At 50.6% G+C, this 19,132-nt stretch overlaps 1 protein-coding gene across 3 annotated transcripts in view; it reads right to left on the reverse strand.

Moving 5' to 3' along the window:
* Window positions 1-6,016: 6,016 nt before the first annotated feature.
* ZBTB44 (zinc finger and BTB domain containing 44) overlaps window positions 6,017-19,132 on the reverse strand; it is a 74,609-nt gene continuing 61,493 nt past the window's right edge. Inside the window, exons 8-11 of one of the 3 annotated variants that reach the window (XR_008453383.1) lie at window positions 17,174-17,383; window positions 7,675-7,812; window positions 6,998-7,186; window positions 6,035-6,132 (exon numbers count right to left, since the gene is read on the reverse strand). The gene's annotated coding sequence lies outside the window, so the exon portion shown is untranslated. Of the gene's footprint in view, window positions 7,187-7,674; window positions 7,813-17,173; window positions 17,384-19,132 lie in introns of all 3 variants that reach the window. The other 2 variants (XR_008453381.1, XR_008453382.1) reach the window with 2 other exon arrangements.

The following is a 19,132-nucleotide window of genomic DNA, read 5'->3' on the forward strand; positions in this document are numbered from 1 at the left end:
CTGAATTATGGAGGGGGGATTTCTTAAAAGCCTTTTTGGCTCAGGCCATAAAATCATCCTTGCTTTTGCCAGCACATTTCCTTTATGCCCCCACCACACAGACATAACCGGGATCCGATTACCCGGGAAGACTGCATTCCCTTCTGCTCTGAGAAACCTCTCAGTGAACTCGTGATGAAGGGCTCCTTCCTCCACCAGCACGGCCTTGGAACATCAACCCAGCTGGAGGGGATCGATTGCAAGCCTTGTGTAACATCATCTGGTCCATGAGGGAGGCAAACAGAGACAGAAAGGCCGTGCTCACTCTTGGCATCGCTTTGGATGTGTGTTTACCGTGCCGGTGACTCAAGAGGAATATTGTTTGGATTACAGCTCTTGAGGTCTCCAGTTTGGCAAAGGCGATATCGAAGAAACAGTCAGGAGAAGAGCAGAGAACATTAATGGATGTCTCAGCTATGACTGCAGTGTCACCTTCCCCTTGTCAGAGAAAGGCCAGCGCCCTTGAATCTGCCTCCAGGGTTTGATAACTTGATCCAGAGTATTTGTGTTGTACAGAGAAAGGAGTGAGCACAATTCTCCTGGAAGGGGGAAGAAACTGGCATCACAATGACCGCTCCACCCCAAAGCTTTGCAAGGACTCGATGCTTTAAAATGGTGCGATAACTGCGTTGGTTCCCTCCTTGCCCAGCTTTTGTGCTCACCGTCTCCCAAGGACTGGTATGTACCAACACGGAGCTGTGCCTCCTCCCCAGCTAAATCAAGACAATATTAGGGGTGTCTAAAATCTGCTGGTTTGTACAGGAGCCAAGAGAGAAGTAATGAAGCAGCAGAGCGCTTGGGTTTGCTCTGGTCCGCTGGAGATTATGGTGTTGGCGTGGGCTGGTCCTCCCAAGCCTCACCGTCCAGCATGTGCAAGGGAGGCACTTTGGCTTCCACAGACACAGCAGCACTTGCCTGTGTCCAAGTGCAAGAGAGTAGTCTGGTTATGGCCTTTCACAGCTGTCGTGGTCTTGGAAAAGGACGAGAACGGGCATGGATAAAAATAATCTTGCAACCAAGGCACAAATAAAAGCAGTGAGGGCTCTGACCGATTCTTTCCTGTTCACCTGCCCGTCTGCATCTGCCCTTTTGCTCAGCCCCTGTTTCTCCCTCCATACTCGACCTCTGTGGTGCAGGAACTGTTTTGTGGAATCTGTATACCCTCCTAGTAGAAAGGAAAAGATAACAGCAAGGCTTCTTTGCTTCCTTCTAGGAGGCACCTTGTAGGACCATAGACCTGAAGGCTCCAGGTTCCGTCATTTCTCCCCTGGACAAACCCCACTGTTCTCCAGCGGTGCATGAGGACACAGAAGTCTTTCCATTTACACGTTTTCTTCGCTGCTGCTCCCGCTGGCTTATTGCCCATGGCAGGGGGTGGAACTGGATGGGCTTTAAGGTCCCTTCCAACCCAAACTATTGTATGATTCTAAGATTAAGACAGAAAACACCTCCTTGTTGGAGGAGCAGCACCTCCAGAGAGTGTCAGGGGAGCCTTGACAAGATTCACAGAGCTCCAGGAGAGTGATAAACACCCGATGAACTGTCCCACCAAAGGTCTGCTTTGCCCTCGGGCGATCAATACAACAGATCTGCTCAGAAACATCGGTTCCTGCTCCTACAGAAACCAGGATGAAAAAGAAATAAACAAAACCGTGAGAAATAAGGTGGAAAAAACCCCAAACCATGCCAGGTCCCTGAGTTCAGACCCCACTAGATGTCTCCCTCGGCCAAGACACCACCAAGAAGAAGGTCCAGGAAAGCAGTGAGGGCTCAGGTCAGCAAGCTGCAAGCCTCAAACCCTTCTCCCTGAAAGCCAGAGAGGAGGGAGCCAAGAGGAGAGAGAAGGAGTGAGTGAGCAGGGAAGGGAAACAAGTGTAGGCAGCGCTGGATGGAGAAGGGAGCCTGGCAGCTCCAGCAGCTGGCCTGCCTGCAAGGTGCCCAGATGAGGCACTTTGGGGAAAAAGCAGCTCTGAATCAGCCTGGAAAGTCCCGTCTCTCAGGCTAAAGGTCCAAGTCGAAGCGTTCGTGGATGGTCATCAGCCCACTGGATTTTTTTTTCCCCTCCCGGTCCACCTGCAGTTCCAAAACTGTTCCACCTCTGCCTTGGCACTCGGAGGCAGTAGAGGAAACAGTCCTTTACGTTTCACGTTAGAACGAACCAGCTGTCAGACCTCAAATATTGCATTTCGTTTCAACACAGTGCATTTCCGATACCACTGGACTTAGGGAACGCAAACCCAGCTCTGGCTTTATGCCGGTAGGAGCGAAACGCCACGGAATCAAGGATGGGAACTGTTGACAGTCATACTGAGAAGGGGCAACGCCAGGGGTTTGTACAATCCAGCAGCAGCTTGGAGGTGGCGTTGAATTGGGTTTGGCCCCAGGCGCACAAACTGTAAGAAGGTCTGGCATTTGCGTCTCGTTGCATCGGTCGTCTTAGAAACTGTGAGAAAAGTAAAGAGATCGGGGAACGCAGCGCAGTCACTGCGGGCAACCTCTCACCCCAGGATGCCAACACAAACAGTGGGGTCAGGGAACGGGGAGCTGGGAGGATTTCATGCACTGGGAGCTCTCTAGATACCTACAAGGGGGCAGGAAGGGCTGCATCCCATGGAAGTGAACCCAGGCAAGGCTGCCTGGAGGTCACCACCCCAAACAGCCCATCCCAAGTGGGAAGAGATGACTTGCAGGAGGCAAACCACCAGGAAAGTACGCCAGGTCTTTGGGAAGAATTACAGCTGATGAATCAAAGGAAAACATCCCACACAATCACTTGGAAAGCCTTCTCAGGCAGCCCAGCTGCTCCCAGGGATGTGCACAGCAAGGGGACCGGGCTGGGGGGCTGCCTCTGAGCCCTGAGCTGCACGGACCATCCTGTTCATCAACCCTGCTCTCTTGGATGCCACACACTATTGCAGGCAGTTTCACACCCACAGAAGGCTTGAGTGCTTAAAAAGCCCTTTTGGGATCAAAGATGAATTGATCCAGGGCACATGAAGCACTTTCTTCTGCTCTTCTTCACCTAAGAGCTCTCAGTTTTCTCCAGACAAGGCATTAAAACTCAGTCTCGCTCAGAGACACCCTGCAGGGCACCAGACTGACCCACGGCCACAGGCAAGCTGTACAGAAATACTCTTTATGCCCCCCAGCCACGATTAATGGGTGCAGCAGCTGCACCCTACTCCGCTCTGTGCCCAGGCTACAATTCCCTTGATGACACGTGGCACAGCGCCTGCCACCCTCCCAGCCCTGGGTCTCGTGCCAGGTCTCCTTCCGCTTGGCCGAGCTGCTCCCCTGCCTCCTGTCCTTCTGCTTGGCAAGCCCCGGGCGTCGATGCACACCACGAGTGCCCGGCTCCCTCTTGGCTCGCCTTTCTGCCAGCAGATCTCCTTTGTGCTCACAAAGACCAGCTCCATACTGGGTTGTGTTCTTTACATCCATTGTGGCAGCAGCTTGCTCACTCCTGCAAGCGAGCGTGGCAAGGTTTGGAGGAGACCTTGCTTCCTTCTTGCCTGGCGTGTGCACAGCAAACCCATCGGGGATGGAGAGCCGGAATGTTGCCCAAGTAGAGCTGAAGGGTGGGAAACCTCTACAGAATATTAGGGCTTGTCTTATCTGGGAGATAACAGCCCTTGGCACAAACACACATGCTTGCCCGCCAGTAAAGCATCGGCTCACGCTGTCATGTGCTGTAACACTTGTCTGTCCCCACTGCGTATGAGCTTTGAGAAAATCAATTAGATAAAAAAGCAGCTGAGCAGCATCCGATATCCCTGACAAACTAGCACACTGCAGCTCTCACCTCCTTCCTCCAAACCATTTTAGGGCTTGCAAGCAAGAAAGCAGCAAGTTATCTTCGGCCTTCAAATCACCACTTGTATTATTGCTTTGCAATCACATCTGTGCCAGCAGGGAGAATCGCTTCACACGCCACTGTCTGTCTGCTGATTTGTTTTCCCACACGTATTCCCGGGCTTGCTGATGGGGAGATGAGCAGGGAGAGAAAGAAAAACCTAAATCCGGCACAGCAGAGGAGATGGTAAGTGGACTGTCTCAATAACATCCTTCAACAGTAATGATCTCAATCCACTAGGCAGGCTTTCCACCTCACAGTTACTCAGACTCTTATCTTATCAGGGCTGAGGGCTCGCGCTGAGTGCTGAATGCCTCAGCTCCACTTGGCTTCTCTGCCCAGCAGCTCCAGTCTAGACTGTGCCGATGAACTGGGGCTCTGCAGCCTGGAAGGGCAGGTTCAGGCTGGACCGCTGGGCCGAGACCAATGGGATGAGGTTCAACAAGGCCAAATGCCGGGTCCTGCACTTGGGGCACAACAACCCTATGCAGTGCTACAGACTGGGGGAAGAATGGCTGGAGAGCTGCACAGAAGAGAAGGACCTGGGGGTGCTGGTTGACAGCCGACTGAACATGAGCCAGCAGTGTGCCCAGGTGGCCAAGAAGGCCAATGGCATCTTGGCTTGTATCAGAAATGGGGTCACCAGCAGGGCCAGGGAGGGGATTCTCCCTCTGTACTCAGCACTGGTGAGACCGCACCTCAAATACTGTGTTCAGTTCTGGGCCCCTCACCACAAGAAGGATGTTGAGGCTCTGGAGTGTGTCCAGAGAAGAACAACAAAGCTGGTGAGGGGCTGGAGAACGTCTGACGAGGAGCGGCTGAGAGAGCTGGGGTTGTTTAGCCTGGAGAAGAGGAGGCTGAGGGGAGACCTTATTGCTCTCTACAACTGCCTGAAAGGAGGTTGTGGAGAGGAGGGAGCTGGGCTCTTCTCCCAAGTGACAGAGGACAGGACAAGAGGGAATGGCCTGAAGCTCCGCCAGGGGAGGTTCAGGTTGGATATCAGGAAAAAATTCTTCACAGTAAGAGTCATTGGGTACTGGAACAGCTGCCCAGGGAGGTGGTAGAGTCGCCTTCCCTGGAGGTGTTTAAGGAATGGGTGGATGAAGTGCTGAGGGACATGGTTTAGGGAGTGTTGGGAATGGTTGGACTCGATGATCCAATGGGTCCTTTCCAACCTTGTGATTCTGTGATTCTGTGATTCTCCCCTCCCTCTCCAGGCCCTGATGTGGCACACACCGGGCAAACCATCGGCCACCTCCCGAGCAGTGCAGCATCACCCTGAGAGCAAGAGGGAAACAACTGTTCTCCCCTTCGTCCCTTGGGAAATGTCAAGTGACACTATATGAAACCACTGCGGAGTTCCTGGAAAGCGCCTGGCTGAGCACACACCGGCTCCGAAGGGAAAGGGAAAGGGAAAGGGAAAGGGAAAGGGAAAGGGAAAGGGAAAGGGAAAGGGAAAGGGAAAGGGAAAGGGAAAGGGAAAGGAAAGAAGGGAAAGGGAAAGGGAAAGGGAAAGGGAAAGGGAAAGGGAAAGGGAAAGGGAAAGGGAAAGGGAAAGGGAAAGGGAAAGGGAAAGGGAAAGGGAAAGGAAAGAAGGGAAAGGGAAAGGGAAAGGGAAAGGGAAAGGGAAAGGGAAAGGGAAAGGGAAAGGGAAAGGGAAAGGGAAAGGGAAAGGGAAAGGGAAAGGGAAAGGGAAAGGGAAAGGGAAAGGGAAAGGGAAAGGGAAAGGGAAAGGAAAGGAAAGGAAAGGAAAGGAAAGGAAAGGAAAGGAAAGGAAAGGAAAGGAAAGGAAAGGAAAGGAAAGGAAAGGAAAGGAAAGGAAAGGAAAGGAAAGGAAAGGAAAGGAAAGGAAAGGAAAGGAAAGGAAAGGAAAGGAAAGGAAAGGAAAGGAAAGGAAAGGAAAGGAAAGGAAAGGAAAGGAAAGGAAAGGAAAGGAAAGGAAAAGAAGGAAGCTCCAGGGGAGCGCGTTCCCAGCAGCTGCCACTTGACACGGAGCAGGCAAGAAAACCACCTGTGCAGTGAACCGGAGCTTGCACCTAATCCAACGGTTTCCCTCGCAGGGCTCACGGTGGGGGACAAGAGTGACAGAGCTTTTAGGAGCACAGTGTCACCCACAGGGAACACGAGATGCTTTGGCTCAGCCAGCTCTTACCATCCTCTCAGTTAACTCCAGCTGTCGGAGGGCTCAGCTTCTCTGAAACAGCGGCTTTGGCTTTCTTCAAAGAGATGAGAATCTCTCCCTACACACAGATGACACCAAGGTCAAGAATGCAGGCTAAATGCCCCTTTTTAAGCAGAAGAAGCTGGACAAAGCCCTGTGGTCTCAGGTCCGTGTACAGTCTAGCAGGGGGTTCTTCACACAAAGAGCATAAGGAGTCTTGCTCACCCCAACACAGCATAACCCCAGACCCCCTTTTCTGCATTACCAATAGATGAACCTGAAAAGGAAAGACAAGAACAGCCCTCCGTAAGCTGCAGGAGATGGAACACAAGCCTCAAGCTTTGCAGTTCCAGACTGAGCTATAGCAGAGGTGAGCGTCACACCAATAGCGCTCTTTTCTACCGAGCATTGAGTATTTATTAGATGGTTAGAAGACAAAGCATCCACCCTACTTGATTTACAGCCTCTGGGAGCCATCCACAGGACTTCTTTATGGGACACAGAAGGCAGATAATTGCCCGTCTAAACTGTCAGGTTGAACATCTAAAACAGAGAGCTGGCTGTTCCTCCAGAGCAATACAACCACAGCTTCTGCTCAAGAGAAGCTCAGAGAAGCCACTACGGGACGGAACGGTGAGCTGCAGCTCTGTTGTTTCCCTACCAAGAGCAAACAACTGCAGGACTGGGAAATCCACCTTGGGACTCGTCGCCTGGTGCTGCAGCTCAGCCTCTTCACGCTAGCACAGCATTGCATGAACACCGACGGAGCAGCCGGCTCGCGGCGCTTGCGGAGAGGGTAACAGCAGGAGAGAACCGAATTTTATGACGCAGTGAGTGGACAGACAGCATCTTTCAGCAGGAAGCACTCTACCCAAGGTAGTATTGCTCCTTGGAGCAACAGAGTTATTGGCACAGGTAAAATCTTTCACATCTGCTGCACTTACTGTAAGAAGGATGACAGCTTCTTTACGAATGCACAGAGCTTCCAAAGGAGAACAGCATGGAGGGTTGCCTTGGAGACTGCAGTAAGCAACGTGCTGCCAGATGACTGGGTCTCATACCACAGCAGGCACTTGCCAGAAGGGTGATCTCAGCGATGTGCTCTGCATTATCAAACATTCCTGGAGGAAAGACTGAATCCGTGCAAGGATGGGGTGAATCAGGCCGTGTGGAAGGTGGTTCTTCATGTTACCATTAGTCATGTTCTTGGGCTTTGCCCTGCCGGCATGGCCACAGTGCTCACCAGAGCAGAGGAACCTCTCTTTCCCAAGGAAGCAGCAGTTCCTGCCTTTGCACCCAGATGTTCGTAGGACTGGTGTGTGGCACAGGGTCGTGAGGGGAGCACAGAGCCACTAACCACCCTTTATTTCCCTGGCAGAGGTGTGAATACATCATCACTCCCTGTGTCCGGTCAAGCCAGGGTAGAGAACAAGGGCTGAAGACCCCGCTGCTCGCTCTGGATAAGCCATGAACCGGCTTCCCAAGTGACCCGAGAGAAAAAACCCACAAAGATTCCCATTGCATGAATTATTACACTACCACAACCTCTTAACCCCTACCCACTTTCCACCCTGCCCTAAATACTTCTGGAATCATCTTAGTGATGGACCACTGGACTTACTTGTAGTTTTGTCCCTTGCACAGCCACACTTTAAACATATTTCTCCTCCTTCTTGTGCGGGCTCCCGCTTGACAGTGTTTTCAAGGTCTGATCCAACTCATTTTTCATGGAAAATGGCTTTATCCCGTCATGACCGATCTATTTAGCAGATGATGTTTTACGAATTACTTTAGCATTACAGTCAAGCTACTGGTTACACGGCATTAGCAGCACAGACAGGATAAACAAGGAAAGCAATCCATGGGAAAATCCTCAGCTTCTGAAGACAAACCAAGCTTCCTGACCAAGTGCTAGGCACAAGCAAAGCCTAAAAGAAAAACAGGAATCCCCATGTGTCCTGTTTTCCATGCAGTTTCAGGGGGGATCTTTCCAGTTTCCACCAGTTGCAGGTACGCTTCTACTCTTCAGTGGAAAACCTTCCACAAACCTGTAACTCCTATGGAGGACTATTGGTGCTCATCAATCTTTAAAACAAGAGTCACCACAGTGGCACCATAACATCGAATCATGGAATGGTTTGGGTTGGAAGGGACCTCAAAGCCCATCCAGTTCCACCCCCTGCCATGGGCAGGGACACCTCCCACTGGATCAGGGGCTCCGAGCCCCATCCAACCTGGCCTGGAACCCCTCCAGGGATGGGGCAGCCACCACTGCTCTGGGCAACCTGAGCCAGGGCCTCCCCACCTGAACAGCAAAACATTTCTCCCTAAGATCCCATCTCAATCTCCCCTCTTTCAAAATCCTTTTTCTCAGAACCTGCATCAAAGTGACCCAGAAGGAGTTAACCAGTACTCAAGGAATCCAATGAGCACTATCCCACTGCAGCTTTGTGCTGTCCACTCGTCCAGTTTGAGGCTGGAATCAAGGAGGGGAACAGATCAGGTGGAGGATTAGGAAAACATCTCTCATGGTGAGAAATCTGCCAGGCTCTCAAGGGAAACGACGAAAACCCTGCTGCTTGAGTCACTTAAAACTGGACCCAGGACAGGAAAATCTAATGTGGGGAACAAGACTTCCCTCACAGGGGGAAATGGAGAAGTTGAATGATCTCAGAACTTTCCCATCTCCATTTGCAGAGGCGATTGCTTACGCAGAGCAGAACAGGTAAGTGAGATGATTACCGGTTGCTACCAAACCTGCCAAAATGAGTCAACCTGATCAACACAGCTCATGCAACAGCATTTGGGCTCTGGGTTGCCAGGACCACACTCAGTTTGAGGTGAGGAGCAGCTTTTAACGAGAGAAAAAACTTCAGCATCCACAGGAAAACCCACAACCTGTGCAACAGAGCCAGGACAACAAAAAGCACTCAGCTTCCAGCAGTCACTCTGGTGGCTTTTAATCGCGACTGGTCCAGCCTCCAAGCTCACACATTCGAGACAGAAGTTACGTGATAAGGAATTTACACTTTGCGTAGTGAAAGCATGATGTTTATGTGTTTTCAGACAAATTCTTCCAGTTACTTACCAAGTCCGATGCCTTAGAAAAACTATTAATTGAGGAAACAAGCCCAGTCAACCCCCGGCATCCTCTCTTCAGGATGCTGCTGGTTTTGCTGTTGTTATAGAGCCACATGCTTCAGCTTTACTAGCGGGGGTGAGGGACAATACTCCACTAGGAAATGCTCATTCCTTGATTAATACCAGCCTCTCTCATGCTTTCTTTTGGACACAACAGCTAATGCCTGGAAGATACTGGACTAGACAGATCATTAGTTTCCTAGCAAATCCCAGCAAACACTACATCACTCGAACGCACGGTTCATCCATCAGAAACCAGCACAGACTGCTGCATTCTCCAATGCCCTCGCAGATAAATCCACAGAGAGAAATCACCCCTTCGAGCCTGTCTGGATCTCAGGAAAGCAGCAATTGCCCATGCAAGGACGCTCGCCCTTGACAGAGCCTTGGCAGAGCAGCGAGGAGGTCTGTTAGTCCCGTCATTCTAGCAGAGCCAGGCTGCCCGTTCAAACAAGGTATTTACAGGGTGATGAATTCTGATTTCAAGATAATTTATAGCCTTAGAAAATAAACAGGCTTAGGGCTGTTTAAACACTGTTTAAACAGTCGTATACAATAGCCCTGGGCAAGCACACCAAGGAACAGAAGAGTTGTCTGAGCTGGGAAGAGAAAGAAGAGGAGAGCAAGTGAAACTCAAACCACTTCCATCAGAAATGACACCTCTCACAAACACCGCCTCATCCTGCTCCCCCAAACATAGCTCTCAGTCACCTACGCCTCTGTGCCAGAAATCTGAGACATTTTTAACATGACAGGGTCTCATTTCACCTTTCACCGCATGCCTTTTACACGGCCCGACCTACCTCGTGCCAAACAAGCTGGCAGCGATTTCACCTCATCTCTTTGGGCAAAGGTGTACGGTAAAAAACGTACTTAGAACTTTTTCTGTTGTTAAGTTTTTGTATTTTTTTGTGCATTTATGTGGGTTTTTTTCCAAATGGGATTGATAAGACTGGAAAGCCTGCGGACTGGGTTAGACCCCAGAACAAGAAACTTTTGAAACCAGTTGTGAGGTTGTGAGGTTGTGAGGATCCACTTCCCTTTGGTTGTTTTATCAGGGATGTTTTAGAGTGGCTGTGTGGTCCACAGCAAAATACAGCCACGGTCACCGGGGCTGGGACAGAGGCAGGGAAGGAGCAGAGATGCCCTTTACTTTATTTGAGATGTGGGTATTCCTACAAGCCATTTGGGGGATGATGCGATTGAGAACAGCCCTCAGGAGAAGGACTCGGAGTGCTGGTCAACAAGAAGCTCGACACGAGCCGGCAATGTGCGCTCACAGCCCGGAAAGCCAAACCGTGTCCTGGGCTGCATCCAAAGAATCCTGGCCAGCAGGGCGAGGGAGGGGATTCCGCCCCTCTGTTCCTCTCTTGGGAGACCTCACCTGGAGTATTGCCTCCAGTTCTGGAGTCCTCAACATAAGAAGGAGATGGATCTGTTGGAACGGGTCCAGAGAAGGCTACAAAGATGATCCGAGGGCTGGAGCACCTTCCATATGAGGACGGGTTGAGAGAATTGGGGTTGTTCAGCCTGGAGAAGAGAAGGCTCTGAGGAGACCCTGAAGTGACCTTCCAGTACCTGAAGGGGCTACAGAAAAGCTGGAGAGGGATTATTCATAAAGGCCGGTGGTGATAGGATGACGGGAATGAGTATAAACTGGAGAGGGGCAGATTTAGAATAGGTATTTGGAAGAATTTCTTCACCATGAAGAACCAGTGGTGGTTGCGCCATCCCTGGAGGTGTTCAAGGCCAGGTTGGATGAGCCTTGGGCAGCCTGAGCCAGTGGGAGGTGTCCCTGCCCATGGTAGGGGGGTTGGAAATGGATGATCTTTATCGTCCCTTCCAACCCAAACTATTCTACGATTCTCTGATTTGCAACATCCTGCGATTCCAAGAACAAGAGAAATCAAGGGCTGGAGGCACTAAAACTTGGGAGAAAACAGCTGAAAAGCACAAGGAAGCCAGCCTGTTCCCTTCATCCTCCGGACAATGGAATTATTCTGGACAATACAAGGGACTGCATATTCCCTAGCAGTCATGGGACAAGAGGAAAAGGAAAATTTCAGCTGCCTACCAAGGACTGCTCCCAGGAGCAAGGTGCAGATGAATCTCTTCTTCCAGGGAAGGGACAGAACATTCTCTCTTCAACCAGCTTATCACCCAGCTGCGGCATGCGGGGGAATATAGGAACAGCCCTGCCACAGCCAAGAGCACGGAGGAGATGAACTCATTCCCTCCCCCATGTGCTTGTTCCTATAGATCAAGCCACTTGGAATATTTATCCCATTTTTTGGTCATGCCTATGGGCCTTGGCTTGCTGCCCTGAAGAGACTACAGGAAAGGAAAGGCAAATCACTAGCCAAGAGTGGCAAGGTCTCTGGCCCATGCAGTGGATGGGATGTGTGGAGCTAAATTCCCACCCCAAGCAAAGCTTTTCGGGGCTCAGAGCTGTACACCCGGCCCTTTGCTGGCACTTAAGCTGGGGACGTGGGTCAGAGCAGCAAGGAGGGCTCAGGAAGGTGTTTCAATCATACCTTACACCAGACTGAAGGAATGTGACTGTTAGAAGCCAGGAATGAGGGAGAAGACGGTCTTGCCTATACATGACCTGAATAACCTCTCTTGGACAAGAGACAGCTTCCATGCCAGCCCACCACTGATTTGTCAAATAGCCTCAAGTGATCCTCTCAGCCCCTTCCGCTTCCTTCTGTGAGACAGGGCAGTACTTCAGAACCCGCTGTGTAATGGGAAAAGATGTAAGACATCACATTACAGCAGATGACCTCACACAGGCATGCAGAAAGTTCCAACCCAGCAAGCGTATTTCTCAGAGATGATGTTTCCTCACCTGAGGAAGCTGGGAATAGCTCCCAGGAGCCTCAAGCAATGGTCCCTCTCTAATTACTGCATTTCACCCAAAACAAACACAGCTCACACCGTTAAGGCTGCCAGGGCTGCCCATCCCTCCCTCAGCCAGCAGGAAGGGTTCATGGATAGAATCATAGAATAGTTTGGGTTGGAAGGGACCTTTAAGATCATCCAGTTCCACCCCATGCCATGGGCAGGGACACCTCCTGGTCCTGGCCCAGAGGGTTGGCATCAGAGTTCACAAGTTTGGATTTGGAGCTGAATCACCACAAAACTCAGAGAAGCTCAACACAGAGCCCGTGTCACGTCTATACTTGTGCTGTGCCTGTGTCTGAGCCAACTGGAAGTCCTGTGACTGCATTAATTCAGTGCCAAATCAGCACTATAGGATCCCACCTCCTAACTGAGTTCACCGCTGCTACAGGGTGCTGGTTCAGACCTGGTTCCCATCCAAATGTCTCCGAATACAACCAAAATGAACATGCATCTACCTGCAAAATGTCATAGAGAGGCACCCAGAAAGAAAGAGTCCGGGTTCAGGGTGAAGTTGGGCTCTCCAGGTCACCATCTCAGCCTCCCGAAGGTTAATTCTCCAACAACCTGGAGTGCCCTGCCCAGGGCGTGATGGGCGAGGGCAGCGAGTTACCCGAACTCGTAGGACACACAAGAAATATAAGATGAGATTTGCTAAACTTCTTCTCATGTCCGACCCAGAACACCATCTGGGGTGCCCCACACCAGGCTGAGCACGAGTTGGAGCCACACCGACACCCAGAGACACCTCTGATTTACTGTCCCTTCCTCAGAAACCTAGAGGGAGGGTCAGGACATTCCTCAAACCTTCCCACCAGCTCTAGGTTCTGCTCCCGGGTGTAAGCGATACCGAGAATTGCTGCTGCGGGGAAGAATTGCTCAGCAAACACACTTGGAATAGAATTCATATAGAAGAGGTTTGTACTTCCTGAATGGAAAGGAAACCCCTTTATATAGGCTGGATTGGAGATTCAATGGCCAAACTGTTCCCTTCAGACCTTATTTTCTTTGGACCTTTAGCATACCCCACATGAGACATCTGGCACAGGGCTTACAGGGAGACAGTTTGCTTTGGCATTGGTTGGAGTTTGGAGCTCACAGTGTTTAAATAGGATTTTATGAATTGAACAGTCTCACTCTCTTCTGTAATGCTTCAAATTAAGGTTTCCACATATGCCTTCAATAGAGATTCACTAAGACACTTATTGCATGTTAAATAAACATCGCTCAGTGAAATAGAACACCCTCCTTGAGGATTAACAAACATACAATTCAGTCAGGCTGCTGCAGCTGTTAAACCTCAAATACAACTTCAATGTCATAATCAGTCATTTTATTAAGACAATAATTGCCCTATTAATGTTAATTAAATGACTAATGCCTTTACGCTCCTGTGACGCTGTTGACTGATAACCCCTAAAGCAGACAGAGCAGTCCATTCCCTCTCCATCTCCAGAGGGATCCAGGTTAGTTAGTAGGAAAGCCAGGAGTTGCTTGGTGTCCACCACTTCAAATAAGCTTCTAGAGAGAAGCTAGAGAAATGTGATCTGTTTTTTTGGAGAATAAAAGGGGGATGCAAAAAAAAAACAAACATAGAATCATGGAATGGTTTGGGTTGGAAGGGACCTCAAAGCCCATCCAGTCCCACCCCCTGCCATGGGCAGGGACACCTCCCACTGGATCAGGGGCTCCAAGCCCCATCCAACCTGGCCTGGAACCCCTCCAGGGATGGGGCAGCCACCACTGCTCTGGGCAACCTGGGCCAGGGCCTCCCCATCCTCACAGCCAAACATTTCTCCCTAAGATCTCATTTCAATGTTCCCTCTTTCAGCTTCCTGAAAAATCATGGAAGGTCAGTTAATCCAAAGGATGAGAGACCAAGCTTGTTTTAAGCACGTAATCAGGGCAGAGCAATAGCTACCGGCCAACACCTCCAGCTATAGAGGTAGCAAGTAGAACGGGATCACTGCCCTCAACACAAGGCCTCCATACAAGTGCATGTCATGCTAAGAAGACCCCACCAGGACCCCTTCTGGAAGGCTGGGGAAGCCCAGGCAACCTGCAAGTCCTGCACTGTGCTCAGAGGTGCTCAAGCCACCCAGGAGCCAGAAGGGGAATAGAGGGTGCTGGTCAATGAGAAGCTCAACAAGAGCCAGCAACGTGCACTCACAGCCCAGAAACCAACCATGTCCTGGGCTGCATCCAAAGCAGCGCGGCCAGCAGGGAGGGAGGGGATTCTGCCCCTCTGATCCTCTCTTGTGAGACCTCATCTGGAGTTCTGTGTCCAGTTCTGGAATCCTCAACATAAGAAGGAGGTGGAACTGTTGGAACGGGTCCAGAGGAGGTAACGAAGATGATCAGAGGGCTGGAGCACCTCCCATATGAGGACAGGCTGAGAGAGTTGGGGTTGTTCAGGCTGGAGAAGAGAAGGCTCTGAGGAGACCTTATAGTGACCTGCCAGTACCCAAAAGGGCTAAAAGAAAGTTGGAGAGGGGCTGTTCACAAAGGCTTGTGGGGATAGGAAGAGGGACAATGGGTATAAACTGGAGAGGGGCAGATTTAGACTGGACATAAGGAAGAATTTCTTCACTCTGAGAGTGGTGAGACCCTGGCCCAGGTTGCCCAGGGAAGCTGTGGCTGCCCCATCCCTGGAGGTGTTCAAGGCCAGGTTGGATGGCCTGATCCAGTGGGATGTCCCTGTCCATGTCAGGGGTTGGAACTGGATTGGCTTTAAGGCCCCTTCCATCCCAAACTATTTTATGATTCTACAATGCCGACCTGCAGAGCCTGCAAGCTGAGCTCTTTCCCCAGGGGAGTCTCGAGCACTGCAGCTCTCAGCTCTGTGCCGAGTACACCAAACACAGCTGTTCAGCCCCCACAGTCCAGGCCCTGGTGCAGCAGGTGGGACCGAACTCCTCTGCCCGGCTGTTCAGGCTGACCTTCCACCAAGAGATGGGCCAGATGTCCCAGCATGGGCTATGAATGCGCTTTGCGGCAGCCTGGGTGCCTGAAGCCAAAGCTATGTTGTAATGCTTGGCTTGCTATGCCGAGAGATTCCCCTGCCCCTCATTCCCAGACTTTTGGTAGTGATTATTACTTTAAAAGTTTGAAATAAAGAAAGCAAAAGTGGATTCCTTGCATCTTCATCATTTTAATTGGAAGAGTAACTTCCATAAATGGTAAATGTAATTGATTTCATCTCAAAAGAACAAGAGAGGAGCAAGTTGTCACTCGCCACGCGATAGCAAACTTTATTGTAGCTCAGGGATTCGACCTGTTAGCACAGACAGGCTCCCATTTGCTGGACTATAAAATAACACATTGCCAAGCCCCATAATGGCCCGCAGATTTAGATATTAATTGCTAAAATATCCCTGAAATGTGCTATGTTAAAAGGGAAATGACCTCATGTTTCCTTTGAGACTCTTCACCTTCCTTCTGCTCCAAGTATTTCTCCAGCACGGCTTGCTGCGATCCCCGCCACCCCCTTGTGCACGGGAGTCGGCACCGCTCGCGCGAGCCCTTTCTCAGAGCTCAGTTCACTCTCTAAAACATTACCAACCAAATTCAGCTCAAACCCAACCCAAACAGCCTCCTTCCTAACCCGTTCGCCTCTCCCTCAAAGACTGACCTCCCGTGGTGCAGGTCGCTTCATCATTAGACGTGTGGTGGTTTGAAGACAGGAAACGAGAACGAGAGAGAAGATAGAGCTTTGCCAATCGCTTAAAGATTTCCCCGTGCCTGATACAGTGATCCACGAACCCACTCCCCCTCTCAGACACCCCAAATCTCTGCCCACCTTGCAAAGACAGAGCTACAAGAAAGACGGAGAGGGACTGTTCGTAAAGGTTTGTGGTAATAGGACAAGGGGCAACGGGTACAAACTGGAGAGGGGCAGATTTAGGCTTGATATAAGGAAGAATTTCTTCACCATGAGAGTGAAGTGCAGGTTGCCCAGGGAAACTGTGGCTGCCCCATCCCTGGAGGTGTTCAAAGCCAGGTTGGATGGGCTTTGGGCAGCCTGATCCAGTGGGATGTCCCTGCCCATGGCAGTGGGTGGAATTGGACGATCTTTAAGGTCCCTCCCAACCCAAACTATTTTATGATTCTACATTCCTAAGTACACCCATTGGTTGTTTTTATTGCGCTTCCTTCTTTCCCATTCTTGGAATCAGGAGGAAGAGAGGAGCACCAAAGGCTCTTGAGATCTCCAAGCACACGTAAGCCTCACACCAGCCTGATGAAGGAGGCACATTTGAAATTCAAGGTGCCTGGATCAGCGTGCGATCACAACAGGAGAGAAACACTGAATCCTACTCCAAGCCTGAGGCTCCGGAGAAGATATTTGGCAAGACCAGGAAGGGGAGGCCGGTAACCATGACAACCACTCATTTCTTACTCTCAGACAACAAAAATGACTCCTGAAAACACAGCCCAGTGGACACAGCCCCATTCCCCCTGTCCTGGGTTCTCCAGGAGTCATTCAACACGCAGAACTACCCCCAGGAATATCACACATGCTCCCCTTTACTCGGAGACCCCCTGATAATCATCAGAGACCTCCTGATAACCACCCTTCCCCTCAGGTCACACCGGGGAAGCTGCCAGATTTCATACTTCTGGGTCACAATCTTCCTTCTTTCAAAACTAATATACAGGGCAGTCACCTCGGAGCATTTGGCTTCCAAAGGCTGAGAAAAACAGGTGGGAGAGTCATAGGAAAATTGACAATATAGGTGCTAAGAATCAGACAAAGCCTAAGGAAATCCACTGTTCCGTAGCTAAATTTCATCCATCTAGAACAGGAGAAACGATTCTGAAAGACACAACTTCATTCTCATTGTTATTCACCGTACACATCAGGTAAGAAGCTTTTGTCTCCTCTGGGCAACCACACCACTGATTTTTACGATCTGTGCACAGCGCATAAAATTAGGAATGAAATTAAAACTATTCTGATCTCGGCACTAACGTGACGGTGGCGCAGGCAAAAGGCAAAGAATAAAGCAGCATCCTCGCCCTCCCAGCCCACCTCCCAGGCACCTTAAACTGCTTACACAGTAAATCCTTCCCCCTACCTTCACGTCAGCTGTCTCTTCCCAGCACTTAGGGCACCTTTTGATCATGTTGTCCTCTCAGCACGTCCATCCTCCTGCAGAACAGAGCTGCTCCAATAAAGCTTCAGCTCTTCAAACCAGATATTTGTTGTTATCTGCCTCTGTTTTAGGGAGAGGAGAGGGCTTCTATGTCGCCGGCCACTCGAGGAAGGTCTCCAGCAGCCAGTCAAGCTGAAAAGGGAAACCAAGAAGAGGGGAAACCAAGAAGAGGGGAAATTCTGCATTACTTTTGCAAGTTTCTTAGTTCTTGGCCTCAGTTCAGGCTTTTTCTGGATGACCTTTGCTTTCTCAAAGTGAGGGGTTTGTCAAAAACTAAAGCACACGTACCCTTGTCTTCTCTCCCCGCGGCATTCCCTGGCTCACCACTGCCCAGAGCATGGCTGGGTCGAAATGCAGTCGCCGCACGGCTTTGCCCCCCACCTCAATCCAAACAGCTGTACTTTAACATTATGCTGTGCCGCTCACTTCCCACCGTGATTTTCCTGCGTGTTCCCAACCACAGGATGCTGAAGGCATCACAGCTTGGTCTCCTGGATCTAATACAGGGGAATTTCAGCCAAGCCCTCCGACATCCATCTCCTGCAAAACCATATTCCTGCTTAGAGTTCCACTCCTTCAAACTTCTTGTTCCCCAGGAAGGGCCACAGAGCTCACCAAGCAGAGGACAAAGCCTAACCAGCTCTCCTCCTCGGAGAAGCAGAGTCTAAACCCAGCCAGGTGGCAGGTCTGGGTTAAAGGAAGCCTGGCCTGAAGTGAACCCACCTTGTTCTCACCACAAACACACACCCCAGTGTCCACGCAATCCCACCAGCTGCCCAAGCAGCTTCCTCCACGCCAAATAAAACTGCTCCCAGATGACCGGTTAGCCGGCTGAACTGGGAGCCACGCTGCCTGGCTTTGGCTCCTGTGCAAGTCACACCGTTTCCCTTGTGCTGCAGCTCCGATGCCAGGATGAGATCCCTGCTCCGTGGGGACCTTTGGGTGGCTGTGGACCAGGACTCACACCCTTCCCATGCGAACTCAAAAGCTGATGCCAAGCAGCTTCTCAGCTTCTGGCAAGCTCCTGCCTTCCCGTGCAGCTGTGCCTGAGAGGGCAGTGGTCGCCTATTCAGATGGATAAACTGGCCGAAAAAAAACAGCCCAAGAGCTTATATTTTCCGAGCTATGGGTTCATCATCCTTGAGCACCTGCTTTTCTGGCCTGTGCTTGTTGCAAGACACTCCGTGCCACCCGCAGAGCCTCAAGAGAAACTCAGTGCCATAAAGAGAGCCAGGACTGTTTCAGATGTCAGTGCCTACAGCTGCTGTGTTGATCTTGAGGGAACAAACGTGCCTAGTGAAGCAGAGAGGTTAACATAACCCTGTCACTGCTCAGCGCTACAAAAAAGCGTTAAGGTTCAAGGAGGGAGTACAGAGATCCGCGGTGAGCACACAGAAACCTTATTTGGAAATGTACCGATTTAAACACACGTAAGAATCAGGATGGAAACTAAAGGCACAGAATTTCAAACTTGACATCAAATGAGCTCCGCAGAATGAGCTTGTAATTAAAAACATTGAAAAATTAGTATTAGAGGCCCCTCTTTCAGAAGAAAGGTCAGGGACTTGAAGCTGTCCTCTTCTTTAAAAGATTTTGTAATGAAACTGCATCCAAAGCAGCGCGGCCAGCAGGGAGGGAGGGGATCCTGCCCCTCTGCTCCTCTCTTAGGAGACCTCAGCTGGAGTTCTGTGTCTAGTTCTGGAATCCTCAAGATAAGAAGGAGATGGAGCTGTTGGAATGGGTCCAGAGGAGGCCACATAGATGATCCAAGGGCTGGAGCACCTTCCATAGGAGGACAGGCTGAGAGAGTTGGGGTTGTTCAGCCTGGACAAGAGAAGGCTCCAGGGAGACCTTACAGTGACCTTCCAGTACCCAAAAGGG

The sequence above is a fragment of the Cuculus canorus genome, chromosome 23 (genome assembly GCF_017976375.1).
Source record: "Cuculus canorus isolate bCucCan1 chromosome 23, bCucCan1.pri, whole genome shotgun sequence".
Lineage (NCBI taxonomy): Eukaryota > Metazoa > Chordata > Aves > Cuculiformes > Cuculidae > Cuculus > Cuculus canorus.